Below are 7,212 nucleotides of genomic sequence, written 5' to 3'. Positions count from 1 at the left end.
GAGCAGCCGGGGATCGAACCGGCGCTGCAGAGGCTGCAGGCAACTTTGCCACCCAGCGCTCAACCACCGCGCCACTGGGGAGGCCCAGCCATCATAAAAATTAAATGAAAATATTGACTATAAGGCAAATAGTATTTAATTGGAAGGCTTGAGAGGAAATTATCCTTAGTGACAGAAGTACTTTGACAATTCAGAGTACTGAGCTAGTATTACCCTCCTCATGAGATAAGAAAATGAAGCTGGAAAACATTTACATTTCTGTGCCCTCAGAGGCACATGAACCAAACTGTCTAGACAGGTGGGGAAAAGGGCAATTTCACTGTAATATACCCGATTTGCTCATGCATGCATAAAAACCTCTGAAAGAATGAAGGAGAAACGAACAATGGTGGTTTTCCCTAGGGAAGGGAAGTGGGTGATTATGGGACTTGAGTGGAAAAACTCTTCATTGTTACGCTGCTATACTTTTTGATACTTTAATCATGTGCCAAAGCTCCCTATATATTAAATGGTAGATAAAAAATAACACTTAATACAGATTTTTAAAACTTAGTGTTATTGAGAAGTATCAGAAGTTTCTTGTGATATTCAAGGTTGATATTCAAGATTTAAAAAGTCCTTCCAGAGCTATTCAATTCAGACTTCTTTTAATCTCACAGAAATGTAACCTCCAAGTGTAAAATAGGAGAGGACCAGGAAAAGTTATAAATATCTTACTGCTCACTCAACTCCCTCTCTCTTTCCCCCAGCCCCCATTCTCATAATTGAGGAAGTTATATTTCTTCCAGTAAATCAACAAATTGATGTTTTGGTTTATATTTTAGCTTTCACTAAGTTTGATTAATATAAATTCCTAAGGGTTTAATAATGCCACCCTGGAACTCAGCAGCCCAACTTCCAGTGCCTCCTGGTGTCAAAAATTTAGTCAGAAATTGTAGATATAACTAATGATTTTTTCAAATATATAAAATAAAGCCTTTTCTGTAAAGAAGGCCTGAAAGATAATAGGGAAATAATGATAATGATATGAATAACTACCATTAATTGAGAGCCAGGCATCATACAAATACTTCTACACACATGATTTTCTTATTTCAAACAACATTAAGCAGTAATTGTTACCTTACAAGTGAGGAAAATGAGGCTTACTGAAGTTGTGGAACAGGCCAATGGTCATACAGATAACAGTTGGTGGAGCTGGGATTCAAACCTGTACCAACCAATAACTACTGACAGGACCATGACAGATTAGAATGAAGGTGTTATGAGACATGCTTTGCTTTCAACAAAAATTCGAAATTTTTTTAACATCTTCAAGTTTAAAATTCAAAAATATATTCTACTGGATTCTTAGTAAAGCTGCAAATCCATCTGAGAAGGAATGAATAGGTAAATCAGCAGGAACTTTAATGACTACTGCAACCTGGTTATTCTAGTATCTCACTGTCTGCATTAGAAACCAGGATGGGGCCTTTAATGGCCTGAAGCCCAGCTGAAATAGGACGTGAAGAAAGAGGCCCATAGCAGGGAACCATGTCCGGGGCAGCTGCTTCTTCCAGGGAACTTCTGCACATATGGGAGACAGATGGAAGAAGGAGAAATGAGGCAACACAGAAATCAAAGTGTAGCCTTTGGGAGCATGAGCCAGTGAGTCTTGTCTCTGTGCTCCCTTCCCCTTCTTCAGGCCACCCCACACCCCAAGACCACAGACAGGGTGCTGAACTGGGAGCGCCATAGCCCAGTAGCATCTGCCTGACTGAGACGTCCAATAGGTCAGAGTGAGAAGAGACCTGGAGGCCTGTCAAACCTGCAGCATGGTCTCTGGCCTTAGGATATTTCTTTGGTTTACCTCATCTCCCATTCTTCCAGAGATTAAATACTGTTATTATGAAAGATTTCAAACATATAGCAAAACAATATAGTTTTTACAGTAAACATACATACACCTATCACTGAGATTTCTGATGTTAATATTTTGCTATACTTGTCACTATTCATTCATTTATTCACCCATGATTGAGTCCTGATTCTGGAAGTTGGGGATGGAGTGAAAGGGAAGGGCGTGCTCAGAGATGACGTGTCCTTCCAGGAGAACAATTTGCAATGCAAGCTGCCCTGACTACTTGTTTGTCTTGGAGTCTTATACCCTCCCCAACTGCTCAAATCTAGCTACCTTCTTCTCTCATCAATGTTGTTTATCAGCATCTTCATTCATAAGATGTTGGCTGCATAAAATCTTAAACAGACAAAGGAATTTTAAAGGTTCCAGCTCCTATAGAATAAACAAACATCTGCCTTGGGCATTTACTTCCTCTCAGGGCTAGCCTTCCATTTGTATGACAATTTGGAGATATAAAAGGACTCTCAGTTACAACCTGACTCAGAGAAAACGATGATATCTGTGAAGCATATTGGGGTAAACCAAGACAACAAGTGCATGGGTTTGGCCCTCTAGGCTCTGCTCACTGCTGCTGGTTGAGGGAACTGGTATCTCAGCACACTAACAACCCAGAGACTAACAGCACAGGCCACTTACTTCTCAAGGCAGTAAGCCGGCATCCACACTCTGTCTTCTCATCTGAAGAATGGTGATATTGACATTAATGAGCTCAATGAATAACTGTGAAAAATAAAATTGGATAATTCCCTGAACCCTTTCTTACCCAACTTATTTCCCTCATGTTATTTAATCCTCTCACCAATCCCTTGTGGTAGGTACTGCTATTTTCCCCCATTGTAAATATGAGAAAACATAGGACCACAAATGTGAAAAATAACTTTTCTAAGGTAACACAATTAAGTCCAGTTCAGGGCTAGCACTTGAATCCAGGTTGGTCTATTGCAGTGCTTACCCCTCTATACCAGTGATTCTCAATTCTGGGGTAGCTCTGTCCCCCAGCAACATCTGACAGTATCTGAAGTCAGTTTTGGTTATCAAAACTGAGGACACTACCAGCACCTAAGTGGGTAGAAACCAGGATGTTTCTGAGTATCTTACAATGCCCATGATAGTCCTTCACAATAAAGGATTATCCAGTCCAAATATCAATAGAGCAGAGGTTGAAAAAACATGTTCTTTATTTATTGCCTGCAACTAGAAGAAAAACAAAAACCCAGAGATGAAGCATTGATTGTTGTTTTAAGAAAAACCTCTGGGGAGAAGGAGAAGGGGGTCAGGCCCCCATCAGGACAAACATTCCAGTGGAGACGCCAACGGCAGGCCCACCCAGCAGGCACCATCCCTGTGAATCAGGCACCATTCCTGTTGCCTTAAAAACCACAACTTTCATTGGCAAGAGTCTGAGTCCAAAGTTGCATTTAGTTCTTCTTTCTATAGTGTCTTTTGTACTAATGATCCTAAATTTCCCTGACAAATTGTTTGAAGCATGGCGTCCTCTCAGCCGCAGCCAAGCTCTGAAGCTCTGGGTGCTAATTAAAGACAAACCAAGAATTCCGTAAAGTAGGAGTGAAACAAGCCAGCCAAGGAGCCAAAAGAAATTTCTGTTGTCACTTTCTGTCAATGTGATTTCCCCAGCAGCTGCTCGTTCCAAAGCCTCAGCAGGAAGATTGTGGCTAAGGAAAACAGGGCAGCCTCTGGGCTGCTGGCGGCCACTGCGGTGCCCAGCCGTGAGTCTGTGGAGGCTTTTGTTCAATTATTGATGTCTGGGAGGCAAGGAAGTCGGCTGGACTGACTGGGCTGAAAGTCTGTGGCAATCCAAATGAAGCAGGGAAACCATCAGGAAGGGAAAAGAGGTGACCTAGTAAGGTCGGTCCATGTTTATCAACATGAAAACATGTCCAGGAGATGATTATGTGGAAAAGCAGTTTACGGAGAAACTCAAGGGATAAGATCATTCAATTATTTTGTGTGTGTGTGTGTGTGTGTGTGTGTGTGTGTGTGTGTGTGTGTGTGTGTGTGTAAGAGAGTAAGAAAGAGTGAGAGATTTAAGTTTACCAAAAAAACTGAGTGGTGGCTCTTTCTGAGTAATAGGATTTTAAATCATTTCTATTTTCTTCAGGCTTTCTGTATGTCTTTATTAATAAGTAATGTGATTTTTAGGACTCAAAACACCAGTTCTGGTGGGGACTAGGGTGGAGAGAGGCAGGAAGTATAGACAAGGGTATGTAGAGTAGCAGAAACTAGTCATCAGGCTCTCAGACACAGCCTGAGTCTTAATTGCTGTGCAGGGGCACGGTGCCTGGAGACTTTACCAGAGAGAAGCTCATTAACATGCCCAAGGAATTGGCTGGCTCATCCTGACAAGTAGAGGGGAGAAACATTGTTTATCCAGACAAGAAAAGCCCTGGTTCATGCCTCAGTCCTCAGTGTGCAGGGCCTTCGGAAGCCAGCTGTCTCCTCATAGCAGCTCTCCTTCTGAAGCAAGGTGGCTAGTATAATTGTGCCTTCTAAACCATGAATGCCTTCCCCATAGGAAACAAAGTCCTGGCAGAAAAATGTCCAGACTCGAATCCAGAGTCACAGAATCACACAACCCCAAGGTAGAAGCAGCCCTGGGAGTCACAGCCTAGTCTAATTCCTGCCCCGACTGGAGGTTTTTTTGTTTTTGTTTTTGTTTTTTTATTTTATTTATACAAGCACTGGGTATAGTCAGAAGCGCGGGAGGGTGAGAGAATTCACCAGAGCCAGAGAGGGAAACAGAACAGGCAGACTGACGAAATACACTGCTGAGGGGAGCAGCGGGCGTGGCAGAAGAGGTCTCCACACCATGTGGGACCCACGCTGGTGGCCGGGGAGCCAACCGGCGCTGCAAAGGCTATGGGCAGCTTCACAGCCCAGCTCTCAACCGCTGCACCACCAGGGGAGGCCCCTGACTGGAGTTTTAATTCCCTCTGTCATGTGCTTGATTATTCTGGGCTTATGCCACTCAAGTGTCAGGGAACCCTCAATTTAGACAGGGTTTTAGGCAGTGTGAACACTAAAAAGTTTCTCATACTCTTTTGAGCACAAATAAGCTTCCATGTAATTTCCAGAAAAAAACAGTTCTACCCCTTTCTCTTCTTCCCTGTTTTTAAATTGTTCTGAGGGATTCTACCACCTTCATTTAAGTTTAAACTTTTTTTAGGGGATAAAATTACCTAATACTTTGGCTTATAAGTGCCACTTGTCTATAGACTCTCACATAAGCAGAAAAATGGAACTGTAGGGAAGCCTCATAGGCTCAAAGAGTTGGAATTTAGGGAACTGATGCGACTGAGAACAAAAGGTGTCTCAGGAACTCTTCACCCACCTTCTCTACTCTCTCATGCATGTACACTTTCTTTTTCTCAGATTTTTGCTAAGAAGGATGTAACCCCCTCACCAATCTGCATTCTCTCAGTTCTAATTCCCAACTCCTGAAAGATTATTATTGACCCAGGTTGGATCCACTTCAACCAACTAGAGTCCAGAGGGAGGAGTTAAATGTGCACCTACAGAGCTTAGAGAACATCTGGTAGAGTATGTGTAGTGTACAGGTATCCCCCAAAGGGTGCAATGCAGCTCACAATGTTGGTTATGTTTTGGACCCTGCAGGCCTCTCTTACCTCATCTCTTAGCTCCTTTCCTCTTATCTTTTTCCTTCTCTCTTCCACCTAACCCCCACTCTTCCTTTTCCTATTATGAAATCAGACAAGTGTAGTTATTAGATCACAAGTTCTATCATCAGACTGTCCAGATGTTGTTGTCAATCTTGTCATTGATGACTGTGTGTCCTTGGGCACAGTTCAACCTTTACAAATAGGCACATTCAAAATGTCTACCTCATAGGATTGTTATGATAATTAAATGAGTTATTAGAAGTAAAGCACTAAAGGGACTTCCCTGGTGGCACAGGCGGTTGAGCGCAGCACCGTGAAGCTGTCCATAGCCTCTGCAGCGCAGGTTCGATCCCAGCCAGCCAGCGAGAATCCCACATGGCATGGCAGACCTCTCCTGTCTCTCCTGCTGCTCTCTTCAGCAGTGTATTTCAGTCAGTCTGCCTGTTCTGTTCCCCACTCTGTCTCTGGTGAATCCTCTCACCCTTCTGCACATCTGGCCTGTACCCCAGTTCTTGTATAAATAAATAAATCTTAAAAAAAAAAAAAAGAAGTGGGCCTCCCCGGTGGCGCAGCGGTTGAGCGCTGGGTTGCGAAGCTGCCCGCAGCCTCTGCAGCACCGGTTCGATCCCCGGCTGCTCCCCGGCCACCGGAGGAGAGTCCCACATGGCTCGCAGACCTCTCCTGCCACCCACTGCTCCCCTTAGCAGTGTACTTCGGTCCTTCTGCCTGCTCTGCTCCCTGCTCTGACTCTGGTGAATTCTCTCACCCTCCTGTGCTTCTGACTGTACCCAGTGCTTGTATAAATAAATAAATAAATAAATAAATAAATAACTAAATAAATAAATAAATAAATAAATAAATCTTAAAAAAAAAAAGAAGTAAAGCACTAAAAACAGTGCCTGGGGTATCACTTGATCAGTGTTAAGCATTATGATTCCCCAAAACTGTACCACTGCTCCACGAATACTGCATGTGTTAGCCAAGTTTCCCCCAGAGAAATAGAACCAATAGAGTAGACAGAGAGGTAGAGATATAGAGAGATATACATATATACACATATCAAATTATAAATAACTAATACATACATATCCTATATGTAATAAATAAGATATAGATGGCAGTTAGATTGATTACTTATTATAAGGAGTTTGCTCACACAATTATGAAGGCTGAAAAGTCCGTGTACTTGAAGTCTACATGCTGGAGACCTGGAAGAGTCATTAGTGTCTAGTCAAATCTGAAGGCCTGAGAACCAGAAAAGCATATAGTATAAGCTCCCGACAGAAAGAGGAACAATGATGTCCCAACTCAAGCAATTATGCAGAATTTCCCTCTTTCTCGGCCTTTTTTTCTATCCCTGTCTTCAGTGGACTGAATGAGGCCCACTCACATTTGGGAGGGCAATCTGTTTTACTCAGTCTACTGATTCAAATGTTCATCTTATCCAGAAACACCCTCACAGACACTCTCAGAATAATGCTTGACCACATATCTAGGTACTCCATGACCCAGCGAACTTGACTATAAGATTATTCATAACACTTAACAATCAGCAGCCCCCTACACATACATGAGATAAGAAATCCACCCAAAAAAATGCTTACCTTATAATACACATTTTCAGAATGGTCACATATTTTGCAGATCCCTATCATCAAGTCCCTTTCTTCATGG

At 42.6% G+C, this 7,212-nt stretch overlaps 1 long non-coding RNA gene across 1 annotated transcript; it reads right to left on the bottom strand.

The window, feature by feature from the left end:
• Positions 1 to 1,443: 1,443 nt before the first annotated feature.
• Positions 1,444 to 6,774, bottom strand: LOC119235383 (uncharacterized). The gene is made up of 3 exons (XR_005122832.1): positions 6,695 to 6,774; positions 2,537 to 2,620; positions 1,444 to 1,566 (listed from the first exon to the last, which is right to left on the bottom strand). It is a non-coding gene; the product is annotated as an uncharacterized LOC119235383 (long non-coding RNA).
• Between the last annotated feature and the right edge of the window lie 438 nt (positions 6,775 to 7,212).

This window comes from Talpa occidentalis, unplaced genomic scaffold (genome assembly GCF_014898055.3).
Source record: "Talpa occidentalis isolate TD23 unplaced genomic scaffold, MPIMG_talOcc4v2.1 talOcc4.9, whole genome shotgun sequence".
Classification (NCBI taxonomy): Eukaryota; Metazoa; Chordata; class Mammalia; order Eulipotyphla; family Talpidae; genus Talpa; species Talpa occidentalis.
This window is presented reverse-complemented; position numbering and strand designations above follow the sequence as displayed.